The sequence below is a fragment of the Amblyomma americanum genome, chromosome 9 (genome assembly GCF_052857255.1).
Source record: "Amblyomma americanum isolate KBUSLIRL-KWMA chromosome 9, ASM5285725v1, whole genome shotgun sequence".
In the NCBI taxonomy this organism is placed as follows: domain Eukaryota; kingdom Metazoa; phylum Arthropoda; class Arachnida; order Ixodida; family Ixodidae; genus Amblyomma; species Amblyomma americanum.
The window spans coordinates 118097527-118123348 of record NC_135505.1 but is presented as its reverse complement, the minus strand read 5'-3'; the positions used below and the strand labels follow the sequence as shown (position 1 = coordinate 118123348).

The following is a 25822-nucleotide window of genomic DNA, read 5'->3' as shown; positions in this document are numbered from 1 at the left end:
GATGTTTCGTCACTAGCTCAAAGTTGCCGGAGCTTTCTCCAAACTTGTACTGAAACCTCAATCATGCTGGCCAACTTAATTTCAAACCAGCGTCGAAATGTCGCTGCAGCACGTTATAGCAAGGTAAGAATTTGTGTTCAACGTGCGATGTCGGCGTAGCTGACTGCAACGTCCCCCGAAAAAAAAATGAATGTAAAGCAGGTTTGTTCGCTTTAGATGGTCATAAATTTCAAACCAGTTGAGTTTAACTCTTAGTCAAGCGCACAGCCAATGCCTGCATGGAGAGTAATTTTTTTCATTACTGTAAGAAATTAAAACTTATGATACAGATGATAATGGAAAGCTAAAAAACAGAGTGGGAGCTTGAGAGGATTAGAATTCATTTTTTCATAGCACTGTGGAAGCAGCAACGGCTGGAAGGACAGCCTCATGAATTTGCTCACCAAAGTATGAATTCCCGGAGGTATATACTTTTTGCGTGAGCTTAAATTCAAGTCGCCGAGAAGTGACCAGACATGCAGTTAAGTGCTCACTGAGAGTAACCGTCACTTACTCATTCAAATAAGAGAGTAAGGTCGATCATTCAACTGATCGATCTATCATTCTATCAGGTGTCATCACTCTTACCTGCTCGTGAGCCGTACTACGGCATCGTCTAAGTATGCACCGCTGACCTCGACATATGCAAAGACGTCAACGGCCAAATGACGGAAGCAGTCGTACTCGCACGCATTTGCCATCATGAAAAATAAGCTCAAGTTAACAAGAACAACGCTTGTTCATTAAAATCTTTCCAGACTCCTGTGTTAGGGCGAAGGACTACACAAATAATAATATCGAAGCAGCTTGACGCATGGCTTAACCCTCATCCGCTGGTATCCCGCGTTCAACAGCACAAAGACATATGATCCTATGTACATAATATGCATCAGGAGCGCATTGATGATATGCATGAGCATCTAATGAGTAATTACTCCATTATTACAATATACAAACATCTACCCCACCAGGCGCAGCCATAACAGTCAAGTGCCAGATATAGTTACATTTCAATCGCGCTAACAGCGGTTGATCCATCATGAACTAATCACGTGCACAACCTGTACACATTTCTTATTGTAATACCCCCTATGTAATACCCCGTGAGAAGGGTCTGTAGGGGTATCTTGAAATAAATAAATAAATATTACCTCTCCCCCCATCCTCTCTTCCTGTACCCTCACCTCTTTCATTTCATTTCTCCATTCTGCCAGCTATCCTTTATTTCCGCTGCCCCAGCTCAGGTGCTTCAGTATCGATGGCAGATGCCGGGGCTAGCAAAAATCTTTTCCTTCCTTTTTATTGTTATTCTAATAAAACCATTCCCTACTACTACAAACAACGGTAACAAGGCCAGAAAATCTTGGCTAGAACACGTGGAACGGGTTTTAATTTCGAAAATTCCGAAACCGTCGATAACTAACACAGCTCAAACCCTAAGCAGTTTTGTTTGTTTTTTCACCGGTCACTTTTCTCCGTTTGTGGAACCATCATTCTTGCTTTTACAGTTAAGTTCGTGCTAGAGGTCACAAAAGCTCGACGGCGCGTGCAACTGTGAGGAGTTTCGCTTTCCCACACTTTTTTTTCTTTCTTTGAGGGAGGTAGCAAAGACTACGGCCCCGGCGCGCCATCTGTGTTCGACGGGGCGAAACGCGATGGATCGTTGTTTTCGAGCGCACTTTTCCCGCCAACAATCGAACGCGGCTCACTTTTCCGCTTAACTCCCGACTTCGAAACGCACCAGTTCTTTGCACCTCCTCTGCGGTAACAGGACCGAAGAAAAGATCGCAACAACCGTTCGTGAAGAATTGAATTCCGCGGCCTAGAAAATGGAAACAATCCAACAGACAAAGTCGCGAACGGGGAAACAGATACCAGTTAAAAATAAAAATATCGATTACAACTCGCGGTAGGATAGCGCCATTTGTAGAGGCCGCCAGGTTGCGCTCCTATTGTTGATGGGTGGGAGTGCTTCTCCAACCGGGTGACTTTGCCCGGTTTCAATATTCATGGCTTTCAGAACTTGCGCAATGGCAGCGATGTAACAGAAGGAATACTACCGAGAATAACAGTGCGACAGGCCTTGAAGAAGGTACTAATAAAACTGGGGAAATAAAAAAGAGAACGGCGCCCTGTGGCCTGTCGTCTTGGATTCAGCATCCAGCTGACATCCGCCTCACTCAATCTTATCTCTGCTCCGTTAACAAATCCCGCCCCGGTGACAGTTTGTTTGGTCTACTTGCGGGAATCGCTAGGTGAAAGTGCTTACCGGGGGTAGAGAAGATATTTTTGTACAAGAGACCTCCAGGGACGCAAAAAAAAAAGGCTAGCGGCTATGGGATCGTGCTGACAGGCGAGAACGGGCTGGAGGCTCGGGTCTCTCTGTTGTTCAGTTTGAAAGGTACTGACATCCGGGAACTCTGACAATACGGAAGCAAAGTAGTGATCAAAATTGCCAGCGTCACATACCGTCGTAGCAACGAAGTCTGAGGCGGCGTTTTCGACCGCTGTTGCACCGAACAGTGCAGTCGTATTCTTACAGGCGAAGCGCCCTGCTAGCCAGTTTGCAAGTTTTTTCATAGCAATTGGAGCCCATTTGCTAAAGTCTTCAGATCATGCAGAGAACAGAACAAATATGAATAACATAACGTAGATGAGTAAATAAAGCGCGCCGACAGTAGCAAATCGATTCGACTGATGCCCCGAAAGATTGTCAAGACAGGGAGCATCCCACTGCCTCCTTACAATAAAATCGAATTAGGGCAGGTGAAAGGTCCAATGTATAACTCAATCCGCCGAAAAGGTACACAGGTAGCAGTAAGTACCAGTACTGAGGACGAACAAGAAATAACTGCCAACTCCTAACAGAATCTTGGGAAGCCCAACGCGATATCGCTATATGTCACATTCTTCTTGGAGCCTCATTCTTTTTTGAGAAGCGCCCCTTCGCCGCTCCTTTGCCACAACAGCCACGTCACGCACCCTGTCGCATGGCTAGACGCGCCAACCGCAGAACAGCGGCAACTTTCCACACGCTCTGACAGCGGCGCAGCTGGCACCTCGCCAGCTCCTCGACTCTCCCTGTCTGACGTCATACATCGGTCTCATTGGTTGACTGGGGCGTGACGTCACGAGCTCTCCCGACCAATCCTGAATTAGTATGACAACGCACGCGGATTTCCTCCGAGCGTCAGCTCTAATGCTGTCGCGTTAAAAAGCTCGCGCCTGTCAACTGGCAGCGACTGAGCCATTTCACTGCCGCGCGATGAGAAAAGACAGTTGAAAGAAAAGGCGATGAAATACGTACGCGCTTCGCCCAGAGCGACGGCTGCGTCAAACTGGAATGCTGCTTCCGCGTGACGAGCATAAGAGGACTATGTGCGCAAACTATTCGGCGAACCACATATACGGGAGAAACACAAGGACTGGCGCAACTATATGTGGTTCTCCCGTATATGTGGTTCGTCGAATAGTTTGCGCACATCGTTCATCTGTATCACCATGCACCAACTAGGCCCAACAGAAATGTTATGAGAGGACTCTTCGTGACATTCACTTATCCGCCCGCACTGGAGAAGCGAAGTGGAGAGGAGCGGGGAGCACCGCATTTCGGGCTACGCAGGCAATGTCACGTGACACGTTCGTCCCTGAGTGTCGCAATTTGATGGACGTCTTTTTTTTTGCTCCCCATAGAAGCGCGGTTTTCGACTGGCGCGAGGAATGACCTAAATTTCTCAAAATTTCAAATACTGATGTGGCTGTTACTAACGGCCGGCCTACAAGTCTCTAATTGCAATGAGCCGAATATCTATAGAAGACCTATAGAATTTATCAGTTTACTAGTTAACACTGGTATTACTATGCCGCAGAAATATTATCTTTATTTAAAAAGCCCTCCTCTTAAAAATTAGTGGCGGGCTTCCCTGAAACACCTGGTATATAACCGAGTGTGTAAACTGTGACGTCACACAAGCACGGTTGTCCGTAGAAATCGTCTCGATTGAAGGCATCAGGGTGGGAACTATTTTAAATTAATTTGTATTGCAAGATCACGCCGCCAGGTAGCGTAGGTTGCCACCAAAGACGAGACAACTGCGAAGAGCGCATGGTAAATGTTTCAGTGGTAATAGTGGCAATATAAACACCAAACATGCCCGTTAACTACCCGATCGAGCGCAGAACGAACTTTAAACGGAAGCTTTTACTACACGTCGGACGATTAGGCCATTCCCTTCAATTTGTTCAGAACAGTAGCTTGCAATATTCCACAGTTGACCCACAATTAAAAGTGGTGTCCAGGAAGGCTGGACTTATTGACGAAAAGATAAAAGAATTCCAAATAAAAAAAGGAACGCATGTGAAGCTCTTAGCGACATATGCCTTCCCTGCGATATGCCACGTTCCTTACCTTACACACCTTACGAAACCAAGGCCACTAAAACATAATGATTCCATTTCGATCATATAAACTGTTCTGCCCTAATGCGACAGCATTATGGACTCCTGTCCCCAAAGACTCAATGATGAGATATCCGTCTAAAGCCAACACAACAGTGCCCATGGCGAGACAAACCTTGACTACCATTCTTGTCGGAGCGCCCCTAGCGAAACGGAACTGAACTAGTGGTTGCGCCGAAGATCGCCGGAGGAGTGCGAGGAGGATACGCGGAGGGGCAGCGAACCGGTTTGGTTCGCTGCATCACTCTGTCTACGTCACGCCCTACACCTGTGGACTCTGCCATGTGCGGCGATCATTCATGTTTTACGCAAAAGTTAAGGAGCTCGTGAGCCGGAGGAGCCGGTGTCGTCACCGGCGTCGCCACAGTTTAAGGCTGCCGCGGCTCCGCTGCGTCGTTAGTGCCTGAAAAATCCCAGCAACACCAGCCGCTGAGGCCATGAGCAGCTTGAGAGAAAGGAAGCTTTTCACTTCTCGCACTGGCCACCAGGAGCGCTGTTAGTGAGTGTGACGTTTAAACAGGAAATTGTCAAAGAAAATATCTATGATAATTGTAGGGGAAGTTCTTTGTTGTTTGAGGCCAGGACTGGAGTTTTGCGGACTAAGAAGTATAGAGTCAGGTACCAGGAGATAGACACTTTGTGCACTGCGTGCGGAGAGGAGGAGGAAACGGCTGAACACTTGATACTTTTCTGTAAAGGGCTTCACCCTACAGTGGAAGGCAGCGGGGCTGACTTACCCAAGGCATTGGGGTTTAGGGATAGTGAAGGGAAAGTGGATTTTAAGAGGTTAGAAGTAACCAAGCGAAGGTTATCCGATTGGTGGCTAAAAGCAAGACAGGAGTAAAATTTCACAAGACATGGCTAGGTGGCTTGAGCCACCGCCCGATGCAAAGGGTTCAGCCGTATCCATCCATCCATCCATCCATCCATCCATCCATCCATCCATCCATCCATCCACGTCATCGTTCCTTCTTGAGGAAGCGGAGTCGAAAGTTTCCATTGCGCGCAGGGGCCTCAAGGAGCAGTGCGGTGTGATGCCGACATGTGGATGGAGTAAAAAGCGGACGCTATCGCGTTTCACTAGCAAGGCGGAGCTTAACCTTCTCCCAGGTTTCTGCGCTCTTAGCCACGGCTGAAGCCATGCCACGCCCCCACTATCACTGGTCTTGAACCAATGGCGAAGGATGAACGCAAGGAATGGCATTCCTTGTTCCAATTCACAAATAACTGGGAAAACGAAAAAAAAACAACAATGACAACGAAATATAATCATTTCATAAACTGGACCCAGATTTCAATAGCCTCCTAAAGACTTTTAAGCGCATGAAGTAAAATAAAGGGCAACGAGATCGTTGACACATATTGGTCTAGAGAGCTTAATAAATGTTAGAGAACTTAAGGCAATCGTTCCTTTAGATGATACATGCGCAGAAAATCTAGAGCCATATATATTCTCCCTGACATTTGGCAGAGCAAACTGTGACGTGCAGCACATTTCTCATAGCGCATTCCCCGCTGAGGAACGCGACAAATAGGCGCCAGTGTCTCCCTTAAAACTGAGCAGTCTGCACGCGCACAGTATCTCGCCCAATCTCATGACTGACATTATTCATGATCTTTTAGTTTTTTTTTATTTCTTCGACCTTTCCTGCGCGCTGACGACTATCGCGAGCGCAAGTATGAAGCCCGGTTTTATAAAGTCCATATCCTTATACATTTCTGTACTTAAGTTGAGCACAAGACGCACAGTGATAAAAACGATAGAAAGTTTACGCCCCCCCCCCCCCCTCAAATTACGCAAGACATCCTGTTACATTGTTGCAGATTGCCATATGCCTTGGTTCTCTCTGCTTTTCGCGTTTTACAAACAGTTCTTATTATTTTCAGATTGCCTAAGATACCTTAAATGCCAAGCAACTTTTGAAATTCTTAAGTACGAACCCATTACGATGGCATGACGAAGTGCTGCAACAGCTTGCTCTATTATTTTGTCACATACTGCCGATTGTAGAGTTAGCTTAGTGTTGCAAGCACTATTCGCTTGCTGATATGATGTTGCTCTAATCACAATATTCGCCTATGGTGGTGGCAAAAAGGTGCTTACGACAGTTGTCACGGCCAGATACCCTAGACTTTCCTGAGGGTAGAGGACTAATTCGAACATAGACTGAGGACGAATGCACATCAGTTCCTGAAGCTTAGAGCCACTTATAAAAGAACATGTTTTATGGAGGCCTATTTTTGGGAAGAAAGAACATTACAAGACGCCGTAGCTTCTTTAGGTGGCAAATCGTACGTACACCTTTCGCGCCTTCAACTTTAGTGAGCCTTCATCAGGTAGAAATTGACGAAGCAACAAGCTTTTAAACACGTTGCATTGACGTGCTTTTAAATTCTGAGCGAGAAGGTGAGTTAGTACACCACATTTCGCTGGGTTAGAACATCAGTCGTATCGTATTTGATCATAATTTGCGAGACAGCCTTGTTTGGTCACGATTGTAAGTCGACTTAATAGCCACTATTTGAAAAAAACAAACAGAAAACAATAAATACGGTAGTACGGTATGCATGCTGATGTTCTCCCTGCTCCTTGAGGCCCAGAGCTCACTGTTAGCTCGAATTCTTAATAGCCTGAATGATGCACCTCATATAAGGGCCAACCACTGGTAGGTGCAATGAATTATAGTGTTCATGCATGACAAAATAGGCATGAGGTGCACTATAATTTAGAAATACAATTACAGAACAAGCGTCATCACCATCAACGTGTCTACGCCCAGTTCAGGAAAGAGGCCTCTCTCATGTCTCTCCAATTAAGCCCGCCCTTCGCCAGCTGCGGCCATCGTATCCCCGCGAACTTCTTAATCTCGCGCATAGGAACTATCAATAATTTTTTTTCTCATCGCCATCGACATCATTGTAATTGTCATCGCTCTATATACTAACAACCGCTGTCCTATCATCATCATCATAATAACCAGCCCCGATGCGCTCACAAGTGTTACGCAATTGCACAACGTCGCGATAGGTGGTGAAAAGGCAGTTTATTTTATGTTTTTTTACGACGTTCACAAGTACTACATTCCTGCGCATCTGTCTCTACTATTATAGGTATATGACTTTATCAAAACTCTTTTAGCTTGTGCGTCGTCATTCTTTTGCTTTGATTGAAGGATTCGATGTTAATTTGTCTCGGTATTTCTCGGGTTACCAGGCGTCGTTCCAATCGCTTGTTATAGTCGTATACAACTCAAGGACGAAGCGGCTTTTCCCCGTGAAAGAACCCCCTTCCAGCCAATGGCGTCGGCCGATGCTCATGAGCCTGCTAGTGTGACAATGCAGGGAGTGGCATATGAAAGTGGATAGTCCCCTGCCTGCATTGTAACGACGCTCCCTGCATTGTCAGGCTAGCAGGTTCATGAAAGCTGCCCAACGCCATAGGATTGAAGGGAGTCCTTTGATGAAGAAGCTCAGCCGCTTCGTTCTTGACTTCTATTTGACTACAGCGACGCACACATGACGTTATACTGCACCAGACTGTGCCGTTTCACTGCAAGTGAAACGTCTTTATATGGCGCCCGAATTTTGCGCTTTTAGTAACAGTCTGTTCGCCTTAAGCAATTCTTTAGTCTATCACGCTACACAGTAGCTTGGTGGCGACGATGGAAAAGCTTACTGAATAAATTGCACAACATATTAGAACCAGGTTACGCAGCCATATACATCTGCGTGGCATTTAGTCCTTTTTCTTCAGGGTAGTCACTGTGACATTTACAATCGGAGTCGCCATGTCATTGGCCCTGTCATCCGACGCCGGGAACAGCCTTCTAGTCCACTTGCATATTTGAGAAATGTCCTCGCGTCATTGTCATTTGCAGCTGAGTTTGAAGACCCACAGACAGTCTCTCTCTTTTTATCCTTTTTCAGCGCTTGGTTAGTTGGCTTCTGTAAGCCTTTTCGAGAAGATTTTCCCGCGCGTCGCTGTGCTGTTCACTTTGTTGCTGTGGCTATGTGCAGGGGTACTATTGTGATGATGAAATGGTATAGCTCGGGAGTTTGTTGTTTGCAACAGTGCATCGTTTACACGCACGGGTTTTGACTTCTTTGCGTAAACAACGCGGAATAACGCAACTCTGGTCCGTAGAAACACGCGCTTGTAGAAGTGAGGACAGTCGCGACACGACATGCCGCAAAGATGGCTGAGAGCTAGAAATGAGGGATTGTCTAGAAATTGGTAAAAAAAAAAAATTCGCAGCATAAATAAAACGCACGCAGAAGACAGGAACAAACAAGACAGGACAGCGCCGCACACGTGAAAGCTGGAGAATGTTTTGCTGGGACATATGCATTATGGATAGTGTATCCCACGAGCAGCCATGACGTAGGAGGTGTAACAGGCCAAGCAGACTTCAGACTTAATGCTATCGCATTTTCAACAAGCAATCTAATTAAGTCTCTCTTAAACATTGTATTGTCTCCTTAGAACGACAGCTTGGGGGTAAGTATCGTAGGGTGACGTCAATAAAACCCATTGTTCACCATCTGGCCGAGGATGCTACCCAGGAAGGCTCTCCCTCCAAAGGCTTTTGTGATTATTAAATCTGAGTTTCATGAGTAACATTTTATTCAGCATAATATAAGAACCGGTGGCTGACATCAGAAAAGAGCTAACACAAGTTTAGTAGTAAGTTGGTTGACGAAAACCTAACAGTCCAGTTTTAAGGCCTAAGCCTTACTTGCCCCATTAAGCCAAAATAATTTTGTGTGTGTGTGTGTGTGTGTGTGTGTGCGCGTGCGTGCGTGCGTGCGTGTGTGTGTGTGTGTGCCACTCGATGGTATCCACAAAGGAAGACGTCAACATGCAACATGCATGCAGCGGTTAAATTAATTATTGGTCGCGCGAAGTTGCTCGGGAACAGCAAACTGGATCGCACAAATTCCTGCACTTAACCGCTGCACCACTGCGCTAGGAGTGGTATGAGGACTTCCAGGGTGATATGAATGTTAAGTAAAGAAATACCAATTCTCTATATATGGGTATTAAACCATCAGCTATGCCGCCACGCGCTTAAAGTGCAACTGCATAGGTTTTAAAAACCGACCAGCTTAAAAGGGTCGAATGTGTGAAACTTGCAGGTAAAGCATACGATGTCCTATTGGGCTCGCTTTTGAAATCGTGTCGTAATCGCCGATTCAAAGTCGCGACGGCCTTCGAGCTTGTCCGCAGCGCACAATACGAAGGGGGGGGGGGGGGGCGCATGATGACGTCATCGATACATTTCGGTATCGGTACATTTCCAACTCATAAACGCCTGCTCTGAAGAAAGAAGACCAACGCCACCGAAGGTAAAGCCTGCCGAACATTGTTTGGCAGCATCCAACGAGGCATGGTAGGGTGTGGCTCACGGCAGCGGTAATTTGACATCATACCTTCCGTGACGTCACACTGAAGTTCCCCGTACTCCTCCGGTGCATTGAGGAGAAGCCCAAAATTCAATCGTCGATTACGTCACTATATTAAATGCTAGTGCAAAAACACTTGGCATGCTTTACCTACAGCCTATGTAGATTTAAATCCTCGAATATCGCGAAATTCTCAAAAAGTGCCGCAGTTACCCTTTAAGAGGATCAGCGCGCAAATCAGAATTGGTGTGGCGGTGGCTATGTAGAGCCATGCAGAGTTAGAGTTTCCAGCTGCGTGGCAGCGGGTCACATCACTCGGCAGCGCGTGGCGACTGCGTTCACAAAGCGAGCGGGCGGTCATACGTCTTCTCACACCTAAGCAGTCTTCAGTGTCTCTGCCAACTGTTTTGCCCAATCCGGTGCTTCGTTTATTTAGAGCACTATAGGTCACCGTTAGGAATGCTCATGCAATTGTTTAGAGCCCCGCCGCGGTGGCTCAGTGGTTAGGGCGCTCGACTACTGATCCGGAGTTCCCGGGTTCGAACCCGACCGCGGCGGCTGCGTTTTTATGGAGGAAAAATGCTAAGGCGCCCGTGTGCTGTGCGATGTCAGTGCACGTTAAAGATCCCCAGGTGGTCGAAATTATTCCGGAGCCCTCCACTACGGCACCTCTTCTTCCTTTCTTCTTTCACTCCCTCCCTTATCCCTTCCCTTACGGCGCGGTTCAGGTGTCCAACGATGTATGAGACAGATACTGCGCCATTTCCTTTCCCCCAAAACCAATTTGAAAAAAAAAATTGTTTAGATTTTCAGAAACGGTATTCATTTCTGTCAAACTGCTTGAAATCTTGGGCCCACACACGGACAAAGCGGAAACTACTGCGACGCGGAGTGCCCGAAGCTATGCCTACAGCGGCGCGCGCTTCTAGGTGTCGCGGCGTGCGCTCACTGGCGGCAGTGGTTTCGGTTTCGAAACGCTCGCTTGTAGGCGTGGCTCTTGGCGCTCCTCGGCCGCATGGTTTCAGTTTTGCTCTTGTGTCGGGCCGAAATTTCTTTCGCTGCAGCGCCGACAGGAATAAAGTTTCCGATAACCTGAAAAATGATTTTGGATAACTAGCAGTGAGGTAGAAATTTTTTTTTCAATAATATTAGATTTTTCTTATATATATATATATATATATATATATATATATATATATATATATATATATATATATATATATATATATATATATATATATAGTGGGATACAACTTAAGTCTGCAGTGAAGCTCCGCCCACATTCAGTACCGGCCTACAGAATTCCTCCACGACGAAAAAGTAGTCCGTTGTTAAAACTTTTCTTGTCACCTAAAGAAGCTATAATCACGAGAAGAAAGTTATAAGCTCTAGAATTTTGATACCTGGCTTGTTTACCAAAGTCAAACATTAAAAATCTTATTTCGTTTACTCTTGTGACTGTGTCCCAGTGTTAACAAGTGCTGTTTTTTTTTAATCTGTATCATACTGTTGTAAGTCGGGGAAGACACATCGAGAAACTTGCCCCGAACTTACATTTTTAATCAGTCGACTTGAAGAGTTTTATATCCCTTACATACATACATACATACATACATACATACATACATACATACATACATACATACACGCATGCATACATACATACATACATACATACATACATACATACATACATACATACATACATACATACATACATACATACATACATACATACATACATACATACATACATACAAACAAACATGCATGCATACATACATACATACATACATACATACATACATACATACAAACATACATACATACATACATACATACATACATACATACATACATACATACATACATACATACATACATACATACATACACACACACACATACATGCATGCATACATACATGCATACATACATACATGCATGCATGCATGTATACATACATACATACATGCATGCATACATACATACATGCGTGCATACATACATACATACATACATACATACATACATACATACATACATACATACATACATACATACATACATACATACATACATACATACATACATACATACATACATACATACACTCAGCTCCATCACAGGTCCGGGATGAGGGCATCGCGGTCTGTGAGGGGGCTTACAATCAGATAAAATATATTGATATTGTACCTTCATTCAAGGGTGGAGGCACCAAACTTTACATATTTTGTAATTGCTTCGAAAAGACGCGTGACCGATTTGTAAGCACAATTCACCATGCGGAATTCACCTCCGCTCACTAAAAATTTATTATTCAATACTCTCCAATATGACTTCAGTTTCGGCTTCAGTAGCTGAATGGTGGTTGAGACGTAGCAAGCAGGTATGAGTTCACGTGTGACGTTGAAAAATTGCTATTTATTTTCTGCTTCATCGTTTAATTCACCCCCTGATGATGGCGACGATGATGTTCTACTTGTTCTCATATACTTGTTTTTCTTCTGACAACAACAACGACAACTCAGCCATCCTTTTCACCTTGACCTTGAGGGGTGTTAAAGCAGGCTTAAAGTTTTTTTTTTTTCGGCGTGCGCATGCGTGTGAATTTGTACAATTTTTTGCCTTGTACTTGACAAAATGGAAGTGCTTTTGATTTATAACCATCTAATCTTTTGAATGTTGTTTTGCTAGCATCAAACGCGCAAGGGAAGATCATTTTTAGCCGCTTTATGTACAAGTTACAATAACACACAAGGCAACGACAAAAGGTGGTAATACATCAAGCTGGCGACACAGCACGAAGTGGACACGATTCAGCGAAAATTTCTCCGTGCTCGAATCAAGGCTGCAAATGTTATTTGTAAGTAGAACGTTGTTGACTGCGGAAATGGCAAACGCACTTTCTTTTTTACCACAGACATCGCACTCAACGATAATAACAAAGCAAAGTTGAACACCGTTACATAAAATGGAGTGTTAAAGGAATATAATACATTAACACAAAAAATATACGAGAACTAACACAGCAACGAATGTTCCCGATCTGAAATATTGCAAGAAAAAGATTCAGTGCACAGGTATAATGTGGAAGAAACTGTACTCGAAGTAATACCAGTTTTATGCCGTGATTTTTCTATCTGCACTTGTCGAGACCGAGTTAAAAATAGAATTCAGGCCTTCTTGCAGGCATATATCATATCTAAAACACTTCTTTAGCTCGCGACTCAGAAGACAGATGACCTAGAGTGTTGAGGTGCGACCACTTCTTTAGGCATAAAAGACGAAGCCTTTTGATTCTCTGCACATCTCTGCAGTAATCACAACCCACGAAGAAAAATGGTAAGAGCCAGACGAGCAAGCATGCGGCAGAATTAAGCTCTCCAAAGGACCTCACTCAGTGTGAGTAGATTTATATGCTTTCAAAGGACGACTACGGATTTCAGTATAAGACCCTCTGTCCCTCTACAGGGACATTGGTTCTCAGATCCTGACGAGAAACTCAGTTTTTGCAGAATATAGACCTAGTGTCCCCCTAGGAGGACAAGCGTTGTGGCGCCATCTGTAAAGAGCGCCGAGAGATATCTCGCTCCGTAAAGGAGACAACATGGCGGGAATAAGCACGAGAACGTTTTAGATGCGACGGAAGGATAAGACGCATTTTACCATTCAAAACTGTTTTGATGGGAACTGCATTCGATATGTCTAGAATCGCTATGGCTTAAAGAACATTTTAGTGCACATCATTTCGAAAAAGCTTAGTTTTCTGCCACCTGCGGTATGCTAAAAGCAATGTCCCTGCACGGGGACATTGGCTCCCAGTCCTGCCAGTTCTTGATTGGTTCCGGGTGACGAAACGTTTTTGTTCAACGTACATAGCTTAGAAATTAAACATTTTTGTTGTTTGTTTAGGCCCTGCCTGTTAGCAAGGCCGAAGAGATTTTGAGGCCAATTTGTGACCGTGATAACAACGATATATCCTACTCTGAAAGTGAAGAAGAGGATAATGATGCATACGACTGTAATACCAAGGAGCACAGCGATGCCACATCTGGCAGTGACAGTGAAGAACCAACCCTTCAAAGTTCACAGCGACGTGTTTCGTGGAGAGCAGTGAGTTCAGCTCCAGAGAATGATGACCCGGATCTAGAAACCGGGACATGCGGCTCATTTGTTAATTATGAATAATAAACCTTTGGATCTTTCAAGTTCTGAGTGGCGTGACATTCTGACAGCGTTTGAGGATGTCTACAAAAGTATGGAAATATCCTGAACTACCTAATAAATACACAAATAGGAACCCAAGTGCCCCTGTAGGGGGACGTGCATTTTCAGCCATGTCGAAATTGCGATAACGGAAACTGAACTAGATGTACATTCTGAGGTTCAAAATAGAAAACGTCTTTTGTATAATAAACATTTTCGCTCGGACGTTTTGCTCTCAGGTCTGAGGAGAATAAACTATGACGTCTCCGTAAATAACTACTGTCGAGATTGTGCAATTGTTTCAGAAGGAGGGTCTTGAATCGCACTACGCCGGCCGCGCAGAATTCTTGCAAAACGCGTGGCATACTACAAGCCCGTAACTTGCTGCGGTGTCCACGTAACCATGTGACAGGCCGCCGAGCGGCTGAAGATTCAGTATGCTTTGTGCGGGGGATGATTTTTCAGAATTATCGCTACATTGTATCCAGTGCAGGAGAATTGAAACGGTTTTGAAATTTTCCTTGTAACAGGAAGCACGTACGAATCCCGTCGGCATCCTGCAGCGCTGCTTGGTGACGTTGAAAATTTTTAACCTCTTCAATTCCAATCAGGAACGCCACTTTAACGCACCTCATTTTTTGTAGGGCTCAGCAGCATTTGATCTCCTTGAGTATTTTCACTAAAGACGAGAACTTGTTCGCATCCAAGCCGGCCCGGATCAGCTAGAGACGTCCAAAACTCACCAGCTGGCGATGCCCAAAGTTTCGCCCCTGCGATCCTCCCTATTTTGTGATCCCTCTCCTTCACCTCGAAGACAATCGTGGAAGATGCAGCAGTCGGACGAAGAAAAGCTGTGCAGCACATACACATAAAAAGGAAGCAGGTCCGACGACACGGCGAGAGAATCCCAGCCGGCGCGCCTGCCGCAGAGAGATCACACAGGCTCCGCGGTTCGCCCGCCCTCACGTGTGGGCAAAATGCGCGCGACAAGGCTGCGATTTCGCGCGCTGTTCTTTGCTTCTTCTTTGCTTGTTTTTATTTTTCTGTCACGCTTTGTTCGCTTAGTTGGCGTGCGGTTCACGAACTATTCGCCCGACCGCAGGCGACGCCACTATCGCTCGCATCCGCAGACCCGAGAGAGGCACTCGTTCGCAAGAACTCATGTTGCGTGCAGTTTCGCGCAAGCCCGATGCAGTGCTAAAGGGTCACACGTCAGCCTCCGAGGAAAAACGTAGTTCGCAAAACGCACATCCTTTAATATCAGCGGAAACCATGATCGCTTCTTTTTTTTTCCCCCACGAGAGAGGCTTCCTAACAGGGCGCAGAGGACGCGGGTAGCAGACGACGCAGGTTTAACCGCGAAACGCGCAATTACAGCCCCGCAGCGAATACAGGTCGAGATGCCACGTCTCGCCGTGCTGAAACACCGTCTTTTTTAAATATAGCGTACCTTAATGAGTCGTCGCGGTAATTAATGGGTCATGTCACATTTTAAGACACTCACCGTAGCTTTTTGTTGCATTCATCACGTGTCTTCCGGATACAGTCATACCGGAAGTTGACTTTGGCGCGGATAGCAGACGATGTCTTCCTCCAGACACCAGCCGGTAGTACTCCATTGCCATCACGTTTACGAAGCTACTTTTGATTCTTACCAATTTACCAATACGGGGTTAAGTGTCATGCTACGTTCGAACTTAGTCTTAAGTGCTCTATCTTTCGCTGGTCTCGGCACGGTCTGAGAGGCGCGAGCTATGAGGAGGCGAGAAACGAAAGGAGGCGCTTTGCATAGGAAGCAGACGAAAGTCATTGTTTCGAGTGCACGCCCAAAGAGGGCGCGGATTAACACAGCGCCTCGGGGTCAGTATCTCCATGCCTGATTGATTGCCCGCTCCCGCAGACTGTCGCCGACAGAGGGCGCGGAGTGACACAGCACCTCGTGGTCGCTTTCGTCGCGCCTGATTGGTGGGCTGATTCTATAGCATCCGGCCGCGTTGCACGCAATAAAACTTCGTGACGCGGAGAGAGGAGATGCGCGCAGCCTCGCGTGTCGCTGCAGATGTTCCGGCCTCCTCACCCGTGAGGCAACAATGGGAAATAAGAAGAGTTTTTGAACACAGGTGGCGATCAGCCAGCCGGGAGCCGACTGCGTCGCGCGCCGCCGACGCAGCCGCGGATCTGCCTGTCTAGAGCACATTGGGCAAATGACCATTTGTTATCTGCCTCTTCGCGCTCTCCCCGCGCTTTGCACCCGACGACCTTGTTGATCTGCGACAGGTCGCGCCCGTCTCTACGGCGTCGATGTTTTTCTACGCACTGCGCGTGCCGCGGAGATACTTTGTAGCTGAAGGTACTTCGAGACAGTTAATAAACTGACTGCAGATCGAAAGTGGAGTGCACGCTCCCATGTACTCAATCTCCAAGGGGGACGCCATCATGGTAACGCCACCTGATAGCCCGCCGTTCCCCTGGAGACAAAACGCAGGGCGGACTAGTGTGGACCAAGGACCCATTTTAAGACGAGCGTTTTCAAACCGGTACCGTAATGGCCGTTTCAGAGTTTTTCTACAACGTTTTTAGATTGAGGACACTCAGTGTGAACGAAAATAAAAATAAAAACGATTGCGACATTTTTTGAAGCGGTCGGTCGTTTTATAAAAGCAATCTTGACAGTGCCGTGATGACACTACAGAGGTCTAGCACAGTCTCTCTTTCGCAGTTTAACCCCCCCCCCCCCCCATCACTTCTACCAAGGTCTTATATTGAGCGTATAGGATTGGGCGAGTTGGTCAGACATGCTAAAGGGAATAATGGCTCAGCATCAAGTGACGAGGACAGCAGGAGCGCACATACACGCACAAGCGCCACGCAGAAGCCCGGCTTGTGCGTGTATGTGCTCTCCTGCGGTCCTCGTCCCTTGCTGCGCCATTATTCCCTTTAGCTGATATTGAAATTTTAACATTTTTAACTTCAATTTCTGCTCTTAATACTTCTACAGTATTATGGTTGTCACCTTCTAATACCACTGGATTTGTTAATATACTGCCTGCCGAGAGCACTGTTGCTGCTAAAGAAAGGGAGCTACCGCCACATCAATCGCAGTCGCAACGCAGCTGACGCAGACATCTGAGATCGCCATCACTACTGTACTTCATGGACATACTGGCCTGTTATGAAGCCATGGAAGAGCTTCGTATGCCGTCTATGATGGCCGAGGCGTCCATTACGGGAACAGCCTTCCATTTGAAGTGAGGCGAGCACTACTCAACGCACAGAGGCTTCGATGGTCACAAACTTCTTTGTTGTCCTGTTGGACACACGCTGGGAAGGCGTAAAACTTGTTTTGAAAACGCGTCTTTTCTGACTTTAAAACGTTCTTTGTATTGGTTAACTGTAACCCTCTGTTTTCTCAACTTTATCACAATAAACTAAGAATTTTTTGAGACACTCGTAGCACAGCAGTCTAACTGCACATGGTGGCTTCATCGATGGAATCAGCAGGAGATATAGTCTGCAGCTCTTTTATCTATGCTGGCGCCTCTCGTTATGACTGCGTATTGTATCCAGTATAAAATTTGGTCGAAGCTTCCCGACCGGGATAATAGATTACAAAGGAGCCTGGTTCCCTATGGGTGCAACCATTTTTCCTGAAAAAGCGCTCAGACTCCAGCATATCGAATGGCTTTTCAAGCTTGGAAACGTAGCATGGCCAAAAGCACAGTAATGAGCCTTAACAGACTGTTTCACGACGTGTTTGCAGCTTCTGAAGAACAATTTCCGGGGATAGGCTTGGCAGGGCTTGTTCAAGAAAGCTTATTGGAGATGAGATGAAAAAGAGAAGAAAAGGCTCATTGAAGCTTACAGCCATAGTGAACTAACTAGGACGTTGAGGCAAAACACAATGCGTAGGAGGAAAGAACAGCAAGCCCAACAAGAAGCTATTTAGGTTGATTAGAAATCCATGGTAGAAACCGACTTGTGCTAAACATGGGTAATTAAACAAATCCTGTGATGAGGCAGTGACCTCAGCAAGGCACTGGCAGAAATTGGAGGTCCATGCCAGTTGAAGAACACCACAGAAAATTTTCTGCCGTCACAACAAAGTTTTAGTAATTTTTTGCCCATTTACTTGTATCAGCAAGAGAATTTTGAGTAGATACTACAGAAACGTAGTCCAGGACTGCAGACTGCAAAAGGGTACTACAAAAAAAAAACTACAGCAGTACAGACAAATACTACAAAACATCAGGAAAATTTATCGTTATGACAGGACGGCAAAACTTTTTGTCGTATTTTTGATATAGCTGTGTCGTTATTTTCGACTGGAATGATAGAAGCCTTTGTCCTCCAACATACATATCTTGGCTGCTGCTGATGGTGATGTGGCTTAAACAAAAAAAAAAGTGTTCACGGCAGTAGGATAGAACGCGAAGGATTTTGTGTTTTGTGCACTGGCGCCATATTCTTGGGCTATGGGTAGTATTTTAGGGCGGGTCTGAAAGGTTGGAAATCGTCGCATTGGGAGCACGCAATTTTTAATAGAGGTCCTGTAAAGAGTTGAATTCTGGCTTGTGGGCTATCGTTCGAGTTTTCACAAGACTGTAACTAATTTTAAGGATACCAAGAAAACCATGACCGAAGAACATAACCTGGGAACATCTTAGGCCATCTCAAAGACAGTTTTAACTATTTATTGGAGCGACGAAGGGATGGTACCGAAAAAAGAGGTGATCATTGCCAACAGTGTGCAACAAAAATCCCGCTTTACGACACACAACCGCCTTTATAAAACTAAGGCGCTTGAAATTCCTCACGAAGCAAGTCCGTAGGCCGCTTGAGTTGTTTCAAGACTCATCTTCACGATATCCAACCAATGCGCTTTTCGAAATAAGCAAAAAGGTCGAGCATCTCTAGAACAAACGGGTTCGGAGAGCGGGAGGTTTTTAAACAAAAGCTATTTTCAGAATTTAATGTCTTAAAACGTTGTATTCCCACTGAAACTCCGCGATCTATCACAACATTGGGAACATTACTTCATGTTTGCAACTGTGTGCTCAGAGTAACTGTAGTACCTGAGTTTGCTGGAGTGCAGTGTTCAAGTCTGCCCGATGTGGAGTGTACAGCTCACCCCGGCGACATCCTGTGCTGCAAAAAACGCACTTTTTGACCTGTCAGACATGCATCCCAATAGCGGTGGAGATCAGTCAACCGGATGTCCAGGGTGCAGCGACAGAGGTGCACGCTTCAAGCGGAAACATTAACAGGAGTGATGATGATCCGGATAAAAGTGACAGATTTGTGTTTTTAAGTGTTCTTATCGAGGATGGGGCGGAGATCGAGAACTATAGGCTTATCGCAGCCGCGTGCTTACCGATAAGGCTGGTATAAGTTACCCATATCGAGGTTGCGCTGCAGAGAACATAAGTGAAAAAAAGATGGACTAAGGAGAACACAGGTTAAACAGTTTAAAAGCGCAAACGATTCATACCCAACAGTTCTGGACAAAAGCATAACTGAGTGGGAACCCCTTTATGAACGCAATTTTTCCATATAATGTAAGATTTCTCTATAACAACGGATATATTCGCAGATCACCTGATGACAGCCTTGTATTTTTTTTTCTGTTAATGTTTTTTTTTACCGTCAAAAGCGTTTCTTATTGGTTTTCTATGGCAGTCTTAACTGTTCGATGCAATTGGTGGAAGCACTTTAAAAGAAACGTTTTTTTTACATATCAGAATAATGGGCCATTACCTTCAGTATTTTAGTAAAAGTGTCCTACAATTTTTCATTTTTTTGAAATTTCTGTCCGAAAATGTTGGACAAGGAAATTTTAATGTGAAAGAAACGAGCAGGTTGAGCGAGACGCCACTCAAGAGGGAAAACATTAGAGGTTACATGTTTCGCAATAGCATACACACCTTCAACGGGTGTAACCGCGTAACGCAGTCGCTGCAGTTTAAAAGCAGCTATTGCTAATAATTATAACCATATGCGTATAAAGGGAGAAAGGCTACCAGTCGTATCACTTTGAACGCCTTTGCACGTGCCCATGTATTCGCGAGGGGTGTTAAATTTATTTATTTATTTATTTATTTATTTATTTATTTATTTACACTTTGGCCTCTTTTTTGGGACGATACAGGCTGGGCACGACATTCTGGTTTCAGAACGAACGCAATGCAACAAGAACAACATAAGTGCAGAATACAGCTAAACTCCAGGGATTCACAATTTTCCTCAAACGAGAATAGTTATTTTCAGCGCCCTTTCAGCTTATGGGGTTTTACCGTCCCAAAGCGAACTCAGGTTATGAGGGACGCCGTAGTGGAGGGCTCCGGAAATTTCGACCATCTTTGGTTCTTTAACGTTCAGTGACATCGCACAGTACATGGGCCCCTAGAAGCTTCAAATTTTGCTTTTTTTTGCTTTGCATCCTGAAAGGCAGGTTTTTCTTAAGTGATATACAATTGACGGGCGACGTTCAAATAAGAATTGGCCCGGTTCTATTTCCCAGTAGCACATCAGTTTATGGTTAGTCTCTACAAGCGACGGTGCCTTTCCGCTGTTATTGGGCCAGTCTCTGTGTGCCGGCGAATAAGAATGGGAGTGGCTGTTTTCCCTCGTGTACTTTGAAACAGAGGCCTCATGCCATAGCAAGTCTCGATGTTTCCGAAGGCGAAAGAACATCTGAACGGCCTCGAGCTTCCTGTCCAACGCAGGGGTCATGAAGGCAGTGCACTGTTAATAGGTACCGTCAATACACTCTAAACAGAAAGGAGTAAAAAAGGTAGTAAGCTGCCCTCTAGCGTACTCTCTTTAATAAAAGGGACTGCGCTAGAGGACAGCTTACTCCCTTCTTTACTCCCATTCGTGGTTCGTGTTTAAAGTGCAGCTGCCCTGACTCTTTTAAGACGGCGCGAAGGGAGCAGTGCACTGGCGGCGGAGTCATGTCGGCGCCCGTGGTAATTATGTCTATGGGCTTCTGCAAGAGAGGAAATACCAAGCCCATATGTTAATGTAGGAACTTTCAATTATTTCCCTTAAAGGGACCCAGAAAGGGGGCCTCAATAAAGGTGCGATATATCTGGGATGTTAAAAGACGACAGTTCATTATTATCTCCCAGCAAGAATTATTTTAATGCGTTTTGTGGAAGCTGAGTTATATGCAGACAAAATTTGAACTCCCGCGTCTTCGCGCCTTTCCCTCTCCTCTCGCACGCCAAAACGGCGGCGCTCCCCCGCCGGCCCCACTCACTCGACCCTCCCCTACCTCCGCCGGCTGCGGCGCGCGCGGAGTGGCCACGGCCGCTGTAGCGCGTGACGTCTAAAAGAGTTTGGCGCTGTGAACCAATGAGAACCCCCGGCTGCTGACGTCATTTGCAAGACGCGATGTCGTCTGCCAGGTTTTCGTGTGAAAGCCCGGCACCGCGCGTCGCTGCGAGGTGCGAAAGCGATAATTTTTAAAAATGTATTGTAAATTTCCCGCTCGCTATTGAGGTCTCGTACGCGGCATGTACGCTCGGTGGCCTGTACTCTACGCAGTGCAAGCATTTTAAAGCCAAGCTTAAACACCCTTTTCTGTGGCCCTTTAAGAAGCGGGTACCGGCCAGGCGAGAGAACCTAGTAACCCCCCCCCCCACCCCTGTAAATGATCCCACATACCTTTAGCGCATCTGTGGTACCATACACTCTAAACAGAAAGGCCTACAAAGGGATTGAGCTGTCCTCTAGAGCCCTGGCGTTTATAAAATGTAGTGTGCCAAAGGACAGCTTACTCCCTTTTTAGTCCCGTTTTGTCTCGAAGCTAGAGGTGGATTATGAAGAAAGCCGGAGTTGAGGGCTCCTCGTTAAAGGGCCCCTGAAACGCTTCTTAAGATAGAGAGCATAAACTTGTTCAATGACTACAATCTCTCGTCATGAGCCCCTGGGCCAAATAATAAGTTCCTACACTCAGCAGAGAACTCACAATCGCGTGCAAAAGCGTTGGCGAGCTCTTTCCAGCGACTTCTCAAACTCGCGCCCTGCTCTTTTGCATGCTCCTGCCTGCGTATGTCGGTTAAGAGACGGCTATTTGATAAATTCTTCAAGACGTCAAGCAGTTACCATGGCAACGGCCAGTCGATTGCGTCACTCCCCCCCCCCCCCTTTTTTTTGGGGGGGGGGTGAATTTCGGCGCGCGTCGGATGCCGGCGGTGGGGCCGAGTGGGTGTGCAGCCGGCGGAGGAACGCCAACCTTTCAGCGTGCAAAAAGTTACGAGAGCAAAAAGAAAGGCGCGAAAACGCTGAAGTTCAGATTTTGAGTAGAGATAACTGAGCTTCTAACGAACATATAAAAAAATTCGTGCTGGAGGACATTCGTGAAGCAGCGGCCTTTAACACCCTAGGCACACCAAAACTTCATTGCGAGCACCTTCCAGAGCTTAAATGCGTCCGCCTCGTAGTCTTTACGTGCATCGAGGTCTCAGTACATCGCTTAATGAAGATAAAAAAAACAATGCTTGGCAGAAAGGATGGGGTGTCAATTCCAGTGCGCATCCTAAACTATACCTAAGATAGCAATTGTTCTTCAATTGAAAATATTTCTGTTTAAAAAGTAGATCACTACTTAAAACATGGTTTGCCCCATGCTAGTAGTGACTTATTATTACAAAAATAAAAAAAAAATGAAGCAGCCAGCTTTCTGCGCCTCAGCAGCCAAGCTAGACAGAAAATGGTAGGAGAAGGGCCTTTGTACCTGTGCTGTAGGGAGTGGGCTACCTCAGCCCTAGCGATCCTGCGCCGTCTCTCCAACTTCCCCCTTCTCCCCTCCGCATTTCTAGCCCGAAAAACGGACAACCCGTTCTCCACGGAACGTGGACAAAGACCCGTCTCATTGTCTTTACTGCCTAGCCTTGGCTGCAAAGCCACAGAAAGTTGACCACAAGTATAGTAGTGTCATTGTCCATGCTTTCTTATCCACCAGCAGAGAACGCAACCAGTGATGCCAGAACAATAATAAAAAGTAAATATTAACGCGAAAGCGTGAAAACTCTCGCTGTGCAGAAAATCCGGCGTCGTCGGCGTTGTGAGCGAAACATTCCCTGAGAAACAACCTAGGTTGGCCACCTAGGATGCGTGAGCCTGTGGCGTCTTCCCAGCCTGCCCATCGGGTTGTGAGCTAACCGACCACCGTGGCACGTGCACTTAAGTTAATCATTATTCGCGAGAAATTGCTCTGCAATTTCAACCGCGGTCGCACAAGCCTCACCAGTGGCAGCACCTGCCATCGCAAGGCAGTGACGCATCGATGAACCACTGCACCACTCGACCAGGAATGGTCTGACTGTCCTGCAGGGAGCTATGAATGCAAAGCTGGGAATGACCAATTCAGAATGTATGATCATTACACGACTAACGCAATCGCGTCACACTCTTTAGGCGGAGCTTAAGTGTCTACCTCGTATTATTCTAGATGGCACGCGGTGATCCGTACCACTTAAGAGAGACAGCACTGTACCGAGCAGTCTAAGAGAGAGACAGAAGCAAATGGGAAGACGGGGAGTTTAACCTGTGGGAGGTACCGGTTTGCTTTCATCTACCCTCTGTACTGAGGGAAAGGAAGACGGAATATAGAGGGGAACGTTCCCTAGACACGGAACGTTGCCTGGCAGGTCTTCACTGCCGACAGTTACCGCGGCTGCCGTCCGAGAATCTTCGTCAGTCGGTGGGGATCAAGACGGTCTAGTGCATGAAGCAACCATTGACTTTTTGTACTAAATGCTGGGAGCATACAGGACGTGTCCCATCGCCTTGTCGCACCTAAACGTAAGGCGTACAGGGCTATCAGCCATAATAACAAGCGGGTAATAGAAGCGGGTATCGGTCAATGCCAACATACTGGCGATAGACCCAATTCGAACCAAAGAATGTTACATCAGTCTGACGAGACTTTGGTGGGTAAGCAAGAAACTAGCATCATACTTAATAATGACAGCATGATGTCCATTTATAGCACCTCATATTTCAAAGACATGACACTAAAAGGTTTATGACTTGTACCGATTGCTTGTTCCTGTCACAGCATCGTCTGTTTTATTTTTTTTTGTTTATGCTCGAAGTCTCTGATGCATTGCTGATATATGTACAGACACTGTCGCCTTCTCTCAACATATGTTTGTTGATTCTAATGCATATTCCTAACCTGAATGGGCATACAATACATATGCGGTGGTTAATAAATAAACGAATAATATACAAATAAATAATTAAAAGTACATTATAGGATGCAAAGCTCAGCGAGGGAGGATATTTGTATTACAGTTTTACTTGATACGGTCTCAGTGGCTAGCACTGTAGGTTCAATCCCTACATCAGCGCATGTGCTTCTTGATCAGACTGCTACGCCTTGGGCTTTCGAAGTCCCCGCTGTGGTCGATATGGCTGCTTCTGACATGGCGCATATGCACGAGGGTGGATTGGCCGAGGTTTGCCGAAGTCATATAAAGAAACCTGTCCTGTTTTCTTTTCAGAGGTCGCCTGCTGCAGTATTCACCTTTTTATATTGCTTCACGACTATAGTCACAGGACACCGGGTCATGCTATGCCTGCGTAATTTTAGATATATGTAGTACAAATTAGTTAAAGTTGATTAAATCTAGAAAGCATTGCACTTGTGTTCAGATTCATAACGTCTTGACCACTGAAAGTCCCCGTAGCAAAACTGGCGATATCATAGTGTGACGTCGGTCGGTTTGTGAAGTCTTCTAGGCCATGGAAGGTAGGAACTCGTTCACGATATAGGAAAAAAACATCGATTATTGGAAATCCACGAAAAAGCACTATAAATTTGTGCTTATAGTAGAAGCAACTGATCGCATAACCAGCCACACTCAATCGTTTTCACTTGCTCTCTTGAGAGCTCGTTTCTCGTTTCGATCTGAGGCTCTCTGCGAGAACAGCGAAGCTGAAAGGTAAAACAAAATACAAAACAAAGATGGTGGCAACCTTTATAGTTTACCAGCTGCATTATGTTCGCGTGCTGCGTTTGAAGGGAGGCGACATTTTCGACAGCTGCTTCGTGTGCTGAAGAAAAGCTCTGATGGCGACGTCGATCGCGGGCACATCTTTAAGTCTCGAATATCTGGCGCCATAGACAGCTGTGTGTAGTAAGCTTTTCACCGCGGTTCATTTTTTTAGCTTTTTTTTTCTCTCGTCTATTCTCTCTCATACATCGCGACGTTTTGCGAAAGGCAGACATCCAGAACAACAGAGAAAAACTAACCCACATTCTTTTGGAGGTACTTTTTTGGACTGTTAAAGGTCCGTTAGCTTCCTCGTATTAGGCTGAACTTTAAGTGTAGACCCGCCCCAAATTTGCAATGTGCACGTAATCGGAGCCCCGCCGCGGTGGCTCAGTGGTTAGGGCGCTCGACTACTGATCCGGAGTTCCCGGGTTCGAACCCGACCGCGGCGGCTGCGTTTTTATGGATGAAAAACGCTAAGGCGCCCGTGTGCTGTCCGATGTCAGTGCACGTTAAAGATCCCCAGGTGGTCGAAATTATTCCGGAGCCCTCCACTACGGACCTATTTGTTCCTCTCTTCTTTCACTCCCTCCTTTATCCCTTCCCTTACGGCGCGGTTCAGGTGTCCAAGGATATATGAGACAGATACTGCGCCATTTCCTTTCCACCAAAAGCCAATTATTATTATTATTATTATTATTATTAATCGG

The 25822-nt window shown here is 45.8% G+C and overlaps 1 protein-coding gene across 3 annotated transcripts in view; it reads right to left on the bottom strand.

Moving 5' to 3' along the window:
• Positions 1-15862, bottom strand: part of LOC144104184 (G1/S-specific cyclin-D3-like) — a 325929-nt gene extending 310067 nt beyond the window's left edge. Inside the window, exon 1 of one of the 3 annotated variants that reach the window (XM_077637049.1) lies at positions 15614-15862. The gene's annotated coding sequence lies outside the window, so the exon portion shown is untranslated. Of the gene's footprint in view, positions 1-14852; positions 15099-15613 lie in introns of those variants that run through there. The other 2 variants (XM_077637047.1, XM_077637048.1) reach the window with 2 other exon arrangements.
• Between the last annotated feature and the right edge of the window lie 9960 nt (positions 15863-25822).